Source organism: Cyanistes caeruleus, chromosome 7 (assembly GCF_971803275.1).
Source record: "Cyanistes caeruleus chromosome 7, bCyaCae1.hap1.1, whole genome shotgun sequence".
Classification (NCBI taxonomy): domain Eukaryota; kingdom Metazoa; phylum Chordata; class Aves; order Passeriformes; family Paridae; genus Cyanistes; species Cyanistes caeruleus.
In genome coordinates, this window is record NC_141707.1 from 34,618,822 (window position 1) to 34,633,424 (window position 14,603).

A 14,603-nucleotide genomic window follows, 5' to 3' on the forward strand; every position below is an offset into this window, starting at 1 on the left:
AACAGAACAAGTTTCCATCTTGGAATGGGAATTTTTGTGCATCATACTGCTTGTCACAAAGAAAAAATTACCCTTCTGAGTACATCTCTCTTCCTCTGAGACCAAACAGACTAACAAAAACTCAAAATGGAGATAACATGTCCATTGGGAAGCTCAGCAGAGGAGAACATCTGTCCAGATGGAACAGTCTTAGAACACCAAAGTGCTGAGAACCGGTTTTCCCAATCATCAGAAATACTATTTTTGTGTTATCAAGAAACAGACTGTAGAAATTTACCTGCCTTCCCTGACCAATTTGCTTGTCAATGTTTACAGCAAAGACCCCAGTGATCAGCACTCAGACCCTGATGATCCCATTTACCTTGGTGAAACTGAACCACTGCAGAGTCACATCTGATTTATGGTGTCTTCACCCATACTGCTCTCACACACATATTTCCAGATCTTTGGGGGCTCATCTTCTAGTTCTTTGTGTTGTAGGAAATGTTTCTGCTGAAGGACTCTTCCCCAAGGGACAAAAGAGTTCATCTATATTGAGCATATGGGGGCAGGCACTCTGTTTGGAGCACTCAGCCATAAAGGCTGTATCCCCAAGAAGTGTATGGGGCTCAGCCTAAGAGAATGCAGGTGCCAGGTGTTTGCCCAAAGTACTCAGGTTTGCACTGAGCTCAGGGCAGAAGGTTTTGTATGGACACAGAAAAAACTCTCAGAGGAAGACCCAAGTGTGATCTTGCTTCAACAGGGTATTACCCTCACTGCTCAGGAAGCCAGCAAGCCAGAGGCATCAGCTTGATTATATATCCTAAAGTGCAGTTATTTGTATTACTCAGTACAAGAATGTTCATTATTTCAGGAGATGGCTTGAAAAGTATGCCCTGGAGAAACAATGTGATTAACATAGAAAAGAACTCTCTAAAATCTATGCGAGAAATTTCTTGGATTATAATACCCTCTTCATTTCTAGCAGTAACAAAGGATGATTGATGTATATTGCTTTAGCTGATGAAAACGTACAACATCGTATTCCTTGGACAGGCATCCAAGATATTTTCAGGCAGTTTGAAACTGCAGTCACATTTCAACAGAGTTATGCCAACATATGCCAGCTGGGAACTAGCACACAGTATATCTGTTTGGTAACTGGAAATGGACTGTATTTATTTTTCTCTTACCAACATACATAAATTTAACAGTTATGACACATGACAAAAATGACAGCTCTGCAAACCAGCATCCTTTTGTTTAAATTCAGGGTAGATACAATGCAGCTTCCCCACTCCTGGCTTTGCACAACTTAATGCTGCCAGAAGGCAAAACACCCGTGGGGCAACAAGGTATTCCTTCTCAGCAGCCAGCTTGTCTTTCCCAGGTGCTAACAAGAGGAGAGGATTTGTGGTTTGTGGGAATCTAACTACTGGGTAACAGAATGAGGCCAGAGTTATACAGTGATCACCTTTAAATGCTTTTTCTACTCTGCTAGCCCTGCTTCTTGACAGCCAGACTTTAAGATGAGAGAAAACAACCAGAACTGGTATTATCCCTCAGCAAAGAGAGGAGGAGGAAAGCAATATCACTGGCATAGGTCAGGAAGCAGCAATGAGAAAGTAAAAATTGTCATCAATGCAAATGTTAGTTAGAATGAGCAGGTGACCTAAAGGTGAAAGATTTTATATCTCATTACCAATCTGTGGAGTGATTCAGTTTCCTAGGAACCTAATTGAATTGAGTGTGTCATTTTGCAGCTGGGTGTCTTCTGCCAGCTCTGGTGTTAACACCACTGTGCATACACCAGCTTTTGTTGTGGTCTTTGCAGGGAAGGTATAGCAAGTACAGTTTATCGGGGCCTCCCAGAACTGGAAGGAAAAAAAGGATTCCAGTATTAGAGTGCTGATGTTTTTTAACAGATCAATGTTCAGCTCTATAAAATCACTACATTAACCTTGCTAGGCACAGGCCAGTAAAAATATACTAGGCTTATACTAATGAATTTGATTATTTCACTTGGTTTTTTGGGAGGTTGGGTTTTTTTCTTCCCCTAACAGCAGAGTATTCAAACCATTCAGCCTAGTCATTAAAAGGCAACCATGAAAATTATTTCAGTTCCTCACCCTTATCTCTCCCCATCATGGTATTTAGCTTGGTCATGACTAAGTGACAAAGCAGAAAAATAATTCCTAAATTCTCCCTTGAGTTGGTGTTTCAAAATTCAGCACTTGGGAAATAGAAAACTGCAACAACATCAGCACTTGTGCAACCTGACACTCAGCTAAATGCTTTTTGTTTTGCCCCAGTGTATTTCACAGCAGCACCGTGGGCAGGCCCTGCCTAATGCCAAATACTGCCAGGTATTTGCTGAGGCTGGTCAGCAGTTCATTAGCACTAATGTACATGTCATGCACTCACACCCACTGGATTAGGTTGCTATTTAGATTAGCAAACTGCATTTTTGCAGACAGGGAAGGAGAATGTGCCATGTGGCAGCATTAATGAGTTAATTAAATTAGAAAAATTCCAATGCAAGAAGCTAAAATGCTTAGATGAGTAGAATATTATGGGAATTACAAGACAGCAAACACAGCACTGCTGTACCATTCAGCCTATATACCTAGATATTGACTGGCTTTGGAAAGTTGTATTAAAAAATCTATCAAGTGGTTCTGAAATATCTGGGCAAAATAATATTCCTTTCTATTTCTCTTTTTTTGTTGTTGTTTTCCTGTGGAATAATTAATTTTCATACACCACAAATTTCTTACACTTTCTGAAGCTGTTACAAAGTTTATTGAAACTGTACAGGCAGTGCCCAGAGTCAACTGTGCCCTGCAAGTTATTTTAGGCCCCAAAAAATTCCCTAATCCAGTGGTCCTATAGCTCTGACTGAAAACTTTCCAGCAGTCATAGTATCATAGAATGGCTTGGGTTGAAATGGACCTTTAAGATCATCTTGTTCCGAGCCCCACACCATGTTTAGGGATGCCACCCAACTAGACCAAGTTGCTTCAAGCCCCATCCAACCTGGACCCAAACACTGTCAGGGACGGGGCATCCACAACTTATCCAGACAACCTGTGCCTCACCACTCTCAGAGTAAAGAATTTCTAGCACCTAACCCAAACATTTCCTCTCTTAAAATCTTGTCCTACCTTGTCCTACCACTATCTGCCCATCATATACCAGGCCATGATAAAGTAGCTCCCCAAAGAAGTGTGGGAAGGGCCAGAGCTAGACAAGGAACCTGCTCATCTTTCACCCTTCCTTGGAAAGGTGTTGGACTAGATGATCTCCACAGGTCCCTTCCAACCCTAACTATTCCATAATTCTTTGATTTTTCTGTGATTTTAAGGAAGTACAGTGACACTGACACATGGCAGTCTACACAAAATGACTCATTTGAGAGCCAAATGTTGTGGATTTCTCCTGCCCTTATCCCATCCCTCTGAAGGGAATCAGTAGAACACATAATCTTATGGAATTTCTCACTGGTGAGCATTTCCCAGCAAAGAGACTCTCAGTAGAACATTCTAGAAACACGTGTGAAAGAAAGAATCCCAGCCTTCCACCCTGTTTCAGCCACAGTTTTCAAAACATATTTATGCTTTCTTCATGCAAACTAATCTTCCGTTTATTCAGCAAACTAAACAACCAGTAAAGCTTTCTATAGCACTGCTCCTAGGATTTAAACAAGTTAAGATTAAGGGCTTAAATCCAGCAAACCTATCAGTGTGCTCAAAATAATACCAGGAATTTCAATACATCAGAAAATAAAGAATATGGCATTAAAGATGTTATTACTACGACAGCTGTCAAGATGAATTGCATGAGAAGCATTTAAAAGATTTATATCTCAGTATCTCACCAGGTTAATTAAATGGATGCATGCATTCTTTTAAGAGGATAAGGTAGGTTGCAGTGACATAAAATGAGAGGGCACAAGATTATATTCTTTCAGCATTAACAAGAATGGGTTGAACCAATATCATTTCCGTATTCTGTAATAAGCATGATTCATCCATTGCCATTTTCAGCTCTCATTTTCTTTCTGGCAGAAAAAAAAAAGACTATGAACATTTATAGACTAACATAATCAAAGCTTTAACCTTTTCAATGTTTTCTATTTGGATTGGCTGTCCATTTTTATCATAGGATTTCAGGGCTGTGCCTCAGGGAGGAGAGGAATCGCCAGTAAATTACACCAAAGAATGTTGAAAGGTCAAAGGATTACCTTCTCCTGTTTGCTTTTATGGGATGTATGAAGCATTCATATCATGCAATAAAATTATCAAGACAAAAATGATGAAAGATAAGCAGACAGAATGCATGAATCTGTAGTCAGGACAGCATGGGAAGAAAAAGGATATATTATAGGGTTATCATCAATAAAAAACAGATTATGACAATGGTGTTTCTGTATCCTTAGCTTCTGCACTGAAATCAAATCCTTCAGAACACTGTAAGACCTGTAACCAAGAAAGAGATATCCAAGCATGACTGAGGCTATTCAGGCTAAAGGAAACATTAGATCCAAAACTCCCATGTCTTGGCTCAGTTTCTAACCACCTATAATTATATATTACATATTACCAACCAAATACTATTAGAAATTATGTGAGATAGGTTATTATGTGGTAAACATGGACTCCCTTAGTCACTGAGCCTCTTTCAGCAATGCAAGGCTGTTAACCTGCAAAAGGAATGTTCTGAACACAGCAGCAGCTGCCTCTGGGGGTTTCAACATACATTTGTCTCCCTTGGGAACCACAGCTGAGCTTAGTCAGAAATAGTCATTTCCAGCCACCTGCAGAAGCTGAACTCCAGGACCTGAGGAAATGTCACTGTTACTGTTCACAGACCTACAGGGTGATGTGGTGATTTCAAGGCTCAAAAGAAAATGCCCCATTTATATCCCAATAAAGACACCTCTGGCATCAACTAGAAGCAACCTCTAATCTAGTACATCATTAGTAGGGCTAGTTATTCCTCATGGCAAAGTGGCTGGCTGGCAGTAGAGACCAAACAAAAAAAATCTCATCAAACACTGAATTACAGATCTTCTTCAGAGGCAGTGACATTGAGTTCATCTAATATGTTCTGATATTCAGAAAAACAAATGCAATTAAAGCCAGAATCTGGATCAGTTTGATAGACAACTAACTGAAGGACAGAATTTAAAACACATACTCAAGATTTCTATGTTTTGCTCAGTTTGATTTGTGTTTTCTTCTCATATTTCTTTCACCTGTATAAATCAAGGCACTACTCAAGCAAGTCCAAGAATTTCAGACCTACATGTAAGACCTGTATCAGGGTCTCTGTTGCAAGCAATGGTGGCTTGCCAATTCAGCTTTTGAAACTGGAACTAGGAGCTTTTGAAATGTGCCTAAAGATCCCTCCTTCTCTGAGGCAGATGCATTTCAGTCAGCATCTCTTCTGCCTGCCCATCTGTTGTAATCACGGTCCAGAGGGACCACTAAAAATCATCGGTTCATTGTGTGCACTCCACCCCTCCCACCTGCACTGCTAAAAGAGATGATGACGTCTGCCATGGCCAGAGTATCCCAAATAAATGCAACCCCTTTTGGTCCTCCCTGCCAACAGAGATTAAAGGAATGAAAGATCATTTATTTACTGTGGTATTCCAGCTCAGTGGATATGAGGAATTATTAAACCATCTTCACATAGTGTTCAGACATCTGGTTTTACTCCTCAGAGCACTGGGTAACACTTCAAAATGCTCACATGGCTCAAAGGAAAACTCCCAAAAGAAAGTACTGTAAAAATGTTTCCTTAGTTACTAGTAACACGTTCAGCATCCAGCTCTGTGCATCATTAGATAACCAAAGTCATTTGCATCAGAGGGAAATGTCAGTGTCTAGGCTGCAGAATTTGTTCCTAATGAATCTGGGGCTTTGTGGGTTGTAACACGGTGTCTCACATTTCACCTTGCTGTACAGACACTCCCAGTGGGCCAGGGGCTGTCCTTACATTACAGGCAGTAACCTCATGATGAGGGTATTAGCTCAATAACAGCCCAGGAAAAAAAAAAAGCTGAATCAAGCTCATAATCCCATTCTGTGCTGTGAAAAATAAGGGAAGATAAGGTACAGTGAAATACACGCCATCCCTCCATGACCTGGGAAGGGGGCAGCTGAGAAAGGGCTCCACTCCTCTGTTTGCATAATGTGAAAATAGCTCCTCCACCCCACCATAACTAAAGCCCACCCTGGGGAAGAACAAGAAGGGAAAAACAGCAGTGATCTCTTCCAGCCAAACCAGAACTGAGCCCCTGGTTTGAAGGGCTAGACGAGCAGGGAGCAAAGCAAGAACACACAGCCTCAGTCAGCTGAGCAGCTCCAGGTGCTTCCCACACAGAACACCATGCACATTTCTGCCAGAAAAAACTCACGTATTACTATTATTCTGTGTAAATGCCTTCAGAGCTCTGTAAATCTGTGCAGTTAGGGCAGCTACCAGTCCTTGGACTCTGCAGTCACCTCTGTTCACTGCTACAGACAAGACAAACAAGAGATGTGGCAGCAGAGCAGAATTTGGAGGTACCAGAACTAATCTAGCTCATATAAAAATGGGCACTGAAATCCTTCAGCTGTTCCCCAATTTTTCAGCCTTTACAGAAGTTAGAAGTCTACTCTCACTTCAGCTGACCTAACACCTTCTAAGGATAACCTGAAAGGATTCAGCTCCAGCTCTCATGCCCACTTCAGCAGTGTCTGTACTTCATGGTCACAGCAGAAAGGTGACAGGGTACAGCTCAGCTCCACCACCTTCAGTTTTTTTGTGGGATGTATTCCCTATACACTGATGAGCATACATAAAGGAAAACTCCAGGGAGATATCCCAGCCAATAGAAGTTCACTTTTTTCTTACACAGCAGAGCATGTAGGACTGTGGGATATCAAGACCATAAATTCGAAAGGAATTGATACACATTGATTAAACTCCACCTTCAGCTTATGGCTAAGAAAACTATCATGGAAACACTAAAAATGAATAATGTTCTCTCTTCATGCATATTTTCTTAATGGTGACAGAGCACTGCACAGTGTTGGCATACCAAACAGCCCTCCACCTCTTATCCCTGCAATTCTAGAACAATCTCATCTCTATTGCTGAATTCAGCCAAAAGGATAGAGACAAACTTTGTGGAATTCATACAATTGCAGCAAAGATATTAAAGTATTGACTCAGTGGGGAACAATTAACCAGTTCCTTCATAGCAGCTTTAAACAATGACAAAGAGAAGACTAAAGTGTCAAGGCATGAGCATCCACACAAGTTTGAGGGACATATCCTAACACTAGAGACAGTGAGAAATTGATTAGGTTTATTGACAGAAGGCTGAAAAGAAATAAAGAGGGGGAAATGATGTCAAGTAGCTGAAGAAATTACCTAAAGTGAAATCCAATGCAGAGAATCATATGAAAAAATAAGGCAGGATGAAGTACTAAAAAAAACCACTGAATGTGAGAATGCTGCCAGAAGTGAGATGTCCAGCAACCCTGATGAGGAAGAAAAGAGTCTGCTCTGCCTTTCCTCTCAGCATCTCCATACTTTGCTGTAGTTCATCCACATTAGAGACAATTAAAGGCTTTTTCTTTTGAAAAAATGCTACTCCATCCTTCCTCCCCATGCCATCAGCTGCTGGCAGTGCTTATTCCAGTTCCTCAGTGTGAAGGCTGCTTGTCACACACTGATTTCTAATTTCTCCATCTGCCAGAAATGTAATAAAAATGCAAATTTAAAAAAATAATAATGAATTTCCTACTTTAAGGGTTCATAGCTCTTCTATGTTTTATGCCATTCTCTCAGTCTTTAGCTCACCTGCCCTCAGTTCTACCATGTAAATGTCAGTGAACATATAGACTGCCATCACAGATAATAATCCAACGCTTTGGGATTATGGATACAGTACTATCTATACAGAAAATATTAGAAAGAAAGGAGCTATACTATTAGAATTCTTTAGTCTATCTCTCAAGCATCAGTCCATTTTGAATGCAAAGTAAAAAGAGTTCAATTACAAAAGAAAAAAACAAAAAACAAAATCACTGGCAATTCCTAAGTCAGTTATTCAATAAAATCTGAAAGATGTCTTTGCTTGTAGAAACAACAGTTGGATTGGCACAGAATTTTTCATCCATTTTTTGTCCATAGAATTCATGTAAAGACTCAAAGTGGATAATTTTTACCTAGATTATTTCTTGGAAGTAATGCTATGCAGATTTAAATAAAACCTTTAACTGTATACACCTCTCCAGATTTGCAATAACCAAAGTTATTCAATATTACTATTTAGCTCAAAGTTCAGCTGGGAAATAAAAAGTATTATTAGTATGGAAGGGAAATGTGTTAATACACTTGCATGTTCTAAATGATCCACTGTGAATTTGAAAGTGCATTTCAAGACTAAATAAAACCTTTAAAATTTGGGATTTTTCTACTTATGGTTTATTAATTCAGGGTTATTGGAGAAAAAAACAGTTTTGAACATAAGCAAGGAAGAAAAAAATTCTGTTTCGTTCATTTCAGGTAAACCCTAAAAGTTTGCCCATATTTTGAGTTGGAGATTAGGTTGATTCACTGACTTCTCCTGTCTCAATTTCTTCACTGCCCTGTGAAGGCAGTAATATATAAGTGTCATTTACTGAATAAATCCTCTTTGTCAAAGGCTTTAATAGTGAAACTTTCTATTAGAGCTTCTTCTCTGTGTCATTACTCTTCTCTATCTACCAGATGTGCACATCACTATAAACTCAAACAGAGGAATAATCTTCTCTCCAAATTCTGCACTGTGCAGTGGAAGACACTCGGTTTTCATTCACGTCTTTGCTGTCCTGTCAAAATTAATTTGATGGGAGAAATTCAGCTAGAATTGAATTAAAACCAACAAAGAATCTGCCACCAACAGCAGCTATGTAGGTGAGACAGATATCCTCTACTCACTTCACAGATTTAAACTTTCTTCCCTGCAGGGGAAACTAGGAAGCATTAAAGCAGCATTAAAAAAAAAGAATTAGAGCAGCACCCCCCCCCCCCCCTTTTTTTTTTAATAGTGGGGGAATTAAGCAGGTTGCTGCAGTCTTGAGTGCTATTTGTCTCTGATTTTTCTTGTTGGCTCACAGAAGTATTACCTGCAGCTACTAGAGAGAAGAGAAACTCAATGGGACTGCAGGAAAGGGAAAAGAAAAGGAGCCAGGTGGGGCCTTCATGGGGCTTCTTGCCCAAGGGTGTGCCCTAAAGACACAAAGTTTCACATCCCCCCTTCTTGGATGAGGATCCTGGGAGTTAAATCTCCATCTCTGCTTTGCCACCAATTCTGAGCTGAGCAAGGTAGGAGCTAAAGGGATCTACCCCCAGCTGGTGCTGGTTAAGCCAGAGACCTCAGGAGGGTCTCAGTTATGCTTCCCAGAGTTACAAGCTCTTGAACTCTGCATCCAGGCTCAGAATCCTCAGTGATACATAGGATCCAAACCTGGAATTCAGGTAGGGAGGAATAAGTAAAACAGGTACAGCATAACTTGTTTTCACACAGACAACACCAGTGGGTAAAAGTGAGATTTCAGTGCTTTGCTGTGGAGACAGGACCCATCAATAAGATTTGCTCCCTTCCATGAACAAGGAAAACCCTTGTTTTTTTGTGGTGCACTGCATGTAGCTGTGTACTTCACAAACCATTCTGCTCCCAGGACTGCACCCAAAACTATCATCTAGGTGATAAATTCTTAGCAATGTCTTAAAGCTTTTTCTTGTGACAGGAGAATTTTCAAGTAATCAAAAAGAAAAGCAATTCTCTTGATTAAAGATAAATTGGTAAATATAAATGACAGAACTGGTTTCCCATGAACATTTGGATGCATTCCCAATCAATAACACCAGGACAGAACTGTAGCTTAAAGGAAGGAATTTACTAGTTTTAGGAAAGCACATCATTAAATCCTAGACAAGTCTACAGACTCTCAAGCAGAGAGACAAGGAGAATGGCCAACCTGAGGCCTTGTAGACTCTGCTACCCTTGTCAGTCATTAGGTGCTCTCTTTCATTTACTTCTGTAGCCTCAAAATATAGATGAAGATCTTGGTCTCAAAATTTAGAGCTAACAGCCAGTGACATAACACAGAGCTGTTTATTAAAATGTTACGCCAGGTTTCACTTTAGTGCTTTCCTTCATAGCAGCAGATGTTGAAAATCCTTAATGATTTAGCTGAACTTGTAATATTTTCTAAGTGTTCCTCATATGTAACTGCAAAGAGAACCTGGGCCTTTTACCTCTAGCATAATATGGGGGTTAAACAGGTCTAATTATTGATAATTAGGATTTTAGCATGTCACCTCTGGATTAGTGTTTCAAACTCAGATGAGGTTGATATTGAATAAAAGTGACTTCCATCAGCTGGCTGCTCAGTGACCTCTAAGAAATATTACAAGTTGGTAGTGGACAGGTGTCCATATGATTAAAATACACTTTGCAAGAACAGTTGGCACCCTGGAATTTTCTTATTACAAATCTATAATCTGCTCCCTCCAGCTCATAAATTCCAAGTATTCAGGGGCATTGAGATGTCATTTAAAAACAAGGAGGATACAGTGTTCTTTGCTAATCTTACAAACAAAGTACCTCTGTTTCTAGAGCAGTTTCGAGTCCCTGGACAAATGCTCTTGTACACTGCAAAGATTATCAATCACACTATTAAAACTCATTAATTATACATTAGGTACCAACATTAAAAAATAAATAAAAACCTAAGGTGCTGTAGGTTCTCCGTCAAAATCTCACAGCCAGCACCATGTATGGTGTTCACCGTAAAGACAAAAATACACACAGCACCAACAAAGTAGAATCATATAGGGTGTCCTACATATGCATGAACCAACATTAATTGAATCAATATTCCCAGACACCCACAGAGAACTCAAGTATTTTTGGTAGTAAAAAATGCTAAAATGTTTTTGGCAGGAGAAGGTGAGCCCAACCTCAAAATGAGGTGGTTCTCTGGCTAGGAATCAAGGAAACAGCTTTGTGTTTGAGTAGGATTTGGGGGATGGGCTGGGGAAACATCACCATACTTGATGGCTTTTGAATAACCAAGCCCATAATACAAGCCTCAAGCCTTTAACCTGCTTTACAAACATTTAACCCATTCAGAGATTTTGTCTGAGAATATGTGAGAGAATATATTCCATCCATTTTCTTTCTTGTTACACCAATTTGGACCGAAGCAAGGCAGAGCCCTTCAGGCTTTAGGCTTTGTGGAAGATGCAGCTTCATAGAACTGAGAGACTTCCCAAAATTATCAGTGAAGTTTTTGTGGACTTATCATTTACTCACATCTGTGTCAATGACAGAACGTAGGAAAACCTTGTACAGAATCTAAACAGGGAAGGACGCTTTGGTGGAATCAATCCCCAGCAGTTAAAATACACGTGCAAGATGTTTCCCCTCTCAGAAAAGGAACATTGTTTGGTCTGGCCCTGCTCAAGTTGCTATAAGGTTTATAAGAATATAAAACAACAGTTGCTAAGCTTGCACTGTTGTGCTGTAGGGGAAGGACCATGGATCCATCCAGGAACAGAGCCCTCACCTCAATGTGGGAAAAAACCACAGACAAGATTAACTAGCTCAAGAAAGGTAATCTTAATTTTGTGGAAAAAGTGAGGGACAAACCAGATTAAAAAAAAAACAAAAAAAACCCACAATTTTATAATGGTTCTACTAGCAAAGTCCTACTAGAAATTTCCTCTTAAGAATTTTGTTAAACTGATTTTCTCAGCCACTAATTTCCTCCACAAGTAGTAACTGAAATATAGGGACAAAACCACTGCTAAGCAACTCTCAGCATTTACCCCTCCAGTATCCAGTTTAAATCCATGAAAATGAGTCTGCATTTTACATACCTTTTAGATGGAGTGGTTAAAAGGAAGAGTAAGAACAAGAATGTGTGCAATCAAAGCAGGTATTCATGCACCTGTTTTAAACACATTTCTATCACATTTTCCAGCAGAATAGCAATAAAATAACCTGCTCAAACTGAACCACAAGCACAAAAAGTTAAAAACTGGAGACAGTACTGTTAACAAATTGCAGATGCATGAGACTCATCCAGAAAGACCTCACAAATCAGCAATGAGAGGAAGAGAGAGCAAATCATGCAGAAACTATTTAATCAATGAGTAAAGACAATTATAACATCTGTTAATCTTTTGTGTAGGTTATAATTAGATGCTGTGGAGGAGTAGCCTTTAAGGGGGAGGCAGGGAATCCTTTAACATCTGCTAGAAGGGCAAACACTGTGCAATAAATGACTTTAAATGCAATCAGCAAAATGAGAGCTGAGCAGAGTTCACAAAAGACCTGTATAAAAGATTGAGGATAACAAAATATTTTGCCAAAGGTCAACTCCTGCAGCACTAGAGCCTGAATAATGAGTTCTAGTTTATAGGCCACATCAAAAACAAACGTGATTGTACCTCTGAAAAACAATTCTTTCCTCATTTGTGTCATTATAGCAAAAGCACATGCTGCTGCTGTATATCACGTCAGCTTAATGACTTATTAGGGCTCTATCTATCAACCTTGAACAATTTAGAATAAACAGGTAGGTGCAATGTATTTTAAAGGCCAAAATTCAGTCTGATTAGACTGACACAGAACTGCATCATACTGTAAAAGTGATGTGATTCTGATTTCAAATAATTAATCATTCAATAGCTTCTAAAAGATCTAATTATTTTCTCATTTTGCCGTTGAAAACAACCATATGCTTTAAGCTGTTCCTCACTGAAAACGTGAGTCCAAGAGGGAGGTATTTTATCCTGTTTAACATGGCCCTCTACTGGCAAAATAACCCCCCAAAATCTTACCACTCTAGCATTTTGTCAGATCATTTCAGAGCAGCAGAAAAGATCCTACATTTTACAGCAGTTACACCAAATCTTAGAAGATAGAGTAGATCAGAGATTTAGGACTTTGCATAAATTAAGTCACCACTTAATCTCTCCAGAATCCCCTTGAGGAGAGCATTACTTCCTTTCACCCACCAGATGCAGCTCTGGCCATCAGCAGAGCACTGAAGAAACAAGCCAAGTGCTCATATCTAGAGGAGTAAGTAATTTTAGAAACAAATGCAGTCCTACTTGTGTCAAGTTGTGCTGTGCTCCTCAAGGATTGCCACTGACTCCCCACAGGATTGATGCACACATGTGAGTTCAGTTTGCACAATTAGCTAATACTTAGTATAGGCAAAATGAGCATAATAGATCCCAGCTGCCAAAAGGACACTGTTTGAAATACAAATGCTAACTCCCATCAAAAGCACCTCCACTGCAAAAGAATTCCTGCTTCCTTCTTTTCCCCACCATTGCTGAAAATCCTCAGTTGTGATTCAATACAGCTTCAATCAAAGTGAAGCAGACAATGAAATTCGCCTCTGTTGTTGCATGTGGTAATTAACTCTTCCTATTTGTATTATGTTTGAGCAACAAAGAAACAAAAGGATACAGTAAAGTATTGAATTTAACAATTTAGATAACGATGAATTATAATAATCAATTAGCATTGTCAAAGAAAATAATTTGTGACATGTATTTGATTCTGTCCAGACCCATTGTGTGCACACACTGTCCAAGGCTGGTTTGGCTCTGGAAAACAAATAGATTTGTCCTGTGGAAAGCTTATCAAACATGCAGTTTAACAGTGGCATTTGTTCTTGCTGCGTGTCAATATTAATAGTCCACATTTCAGCAACATAATTTTTATCCACTGCTTTATAATCCAACCTGCTTTTCAGGGTCTGCATCATTCATAGCCCATAGACAATGTCACAGCCCGTTTCCAGAAGCCATTGCTGCTGTACAAACCCCGTTTATCTGATCCACCTGCATGCCAAGCAATGGCCACATAAAAGATTTCCCAGAGTTTTTCACATAATAGCTATCTAACTTTTCATCCTGCAAACATCATGACTAATTCACATAACCATCAAGGAAATCCTAATGTAATTCAGGTTCCTGCATGCTGCATGAGTCCTATCAGTAGACAGTACAGAACAGAGCATTACAAGTGTTAATGGCTCATGTTCTATTTACATTGTACATTTATCCTCTTTTAGTAATAAAACAGCATATTACATGCTTTAACTTCTGAAGGTATTCTGGCAGCTTTGGCATTTCTTCAGCATAACTGCAGTCCTGCCAGGAGCTGAACACGTGCAGAGCCACACACGAGCTGCAGAGCATCCTGCTGCATTTGGCCCTGGCTGCACCGTGCTGAGCTCCTCAGCCAGCTGAGCTTCCCTCTGACACCTTTGTTCCGCATCTTTTATCCCAACCTCAGTCCCACTTGTCAGACGATTACAGGCTGGAGCCTGCTCTTATTCCATTTCTTTTCAGATGGCGAGAAAGCCTGAAGAATTGTCATTCACTTGGCAATTGTCCCTTTCAGTGCCATCCCAGAATATTATCAGATTATACTCTGTATCCATGGGCAGATTTCTCTGGAAAAATCCAACCAGGGCATCCCTTGGCTGAAAAGTGAGCTCAATCTATATCCTAATTTGCTGCATTGGTATATAAGAAAGAAAATGTAAATGCGA

General features: G+C 39.8%; 1 protein-coding gene across 15 annotated transcripts in view; it reads right to left on the reverse strand.

Moving 5' to 3' along the window:
- The window catches only part of NCKAP5 (NCK associated protein 5), a 453,280-nt gene that overhangs the window by 333,926 nt on the left and 104,751 nt on the right, over positions 1–14,603 (reverse strand). The window contains exon 1 of one of the 15 annotated variants that reach the window (XM_086898611.1): positions 13,147–13,210. The exons of the other annotated variants lie outside the window; for them this stretch is intronic. The gene's annotated coding sequence lies outside the window, so the exon portion shown is untranslated. Of the gene's footprint in view, positions 1–13,146; positions 13,211–14,603 lie in introns of those variants that run through there. 15 annotated transcript variants of the gene reach the window in all.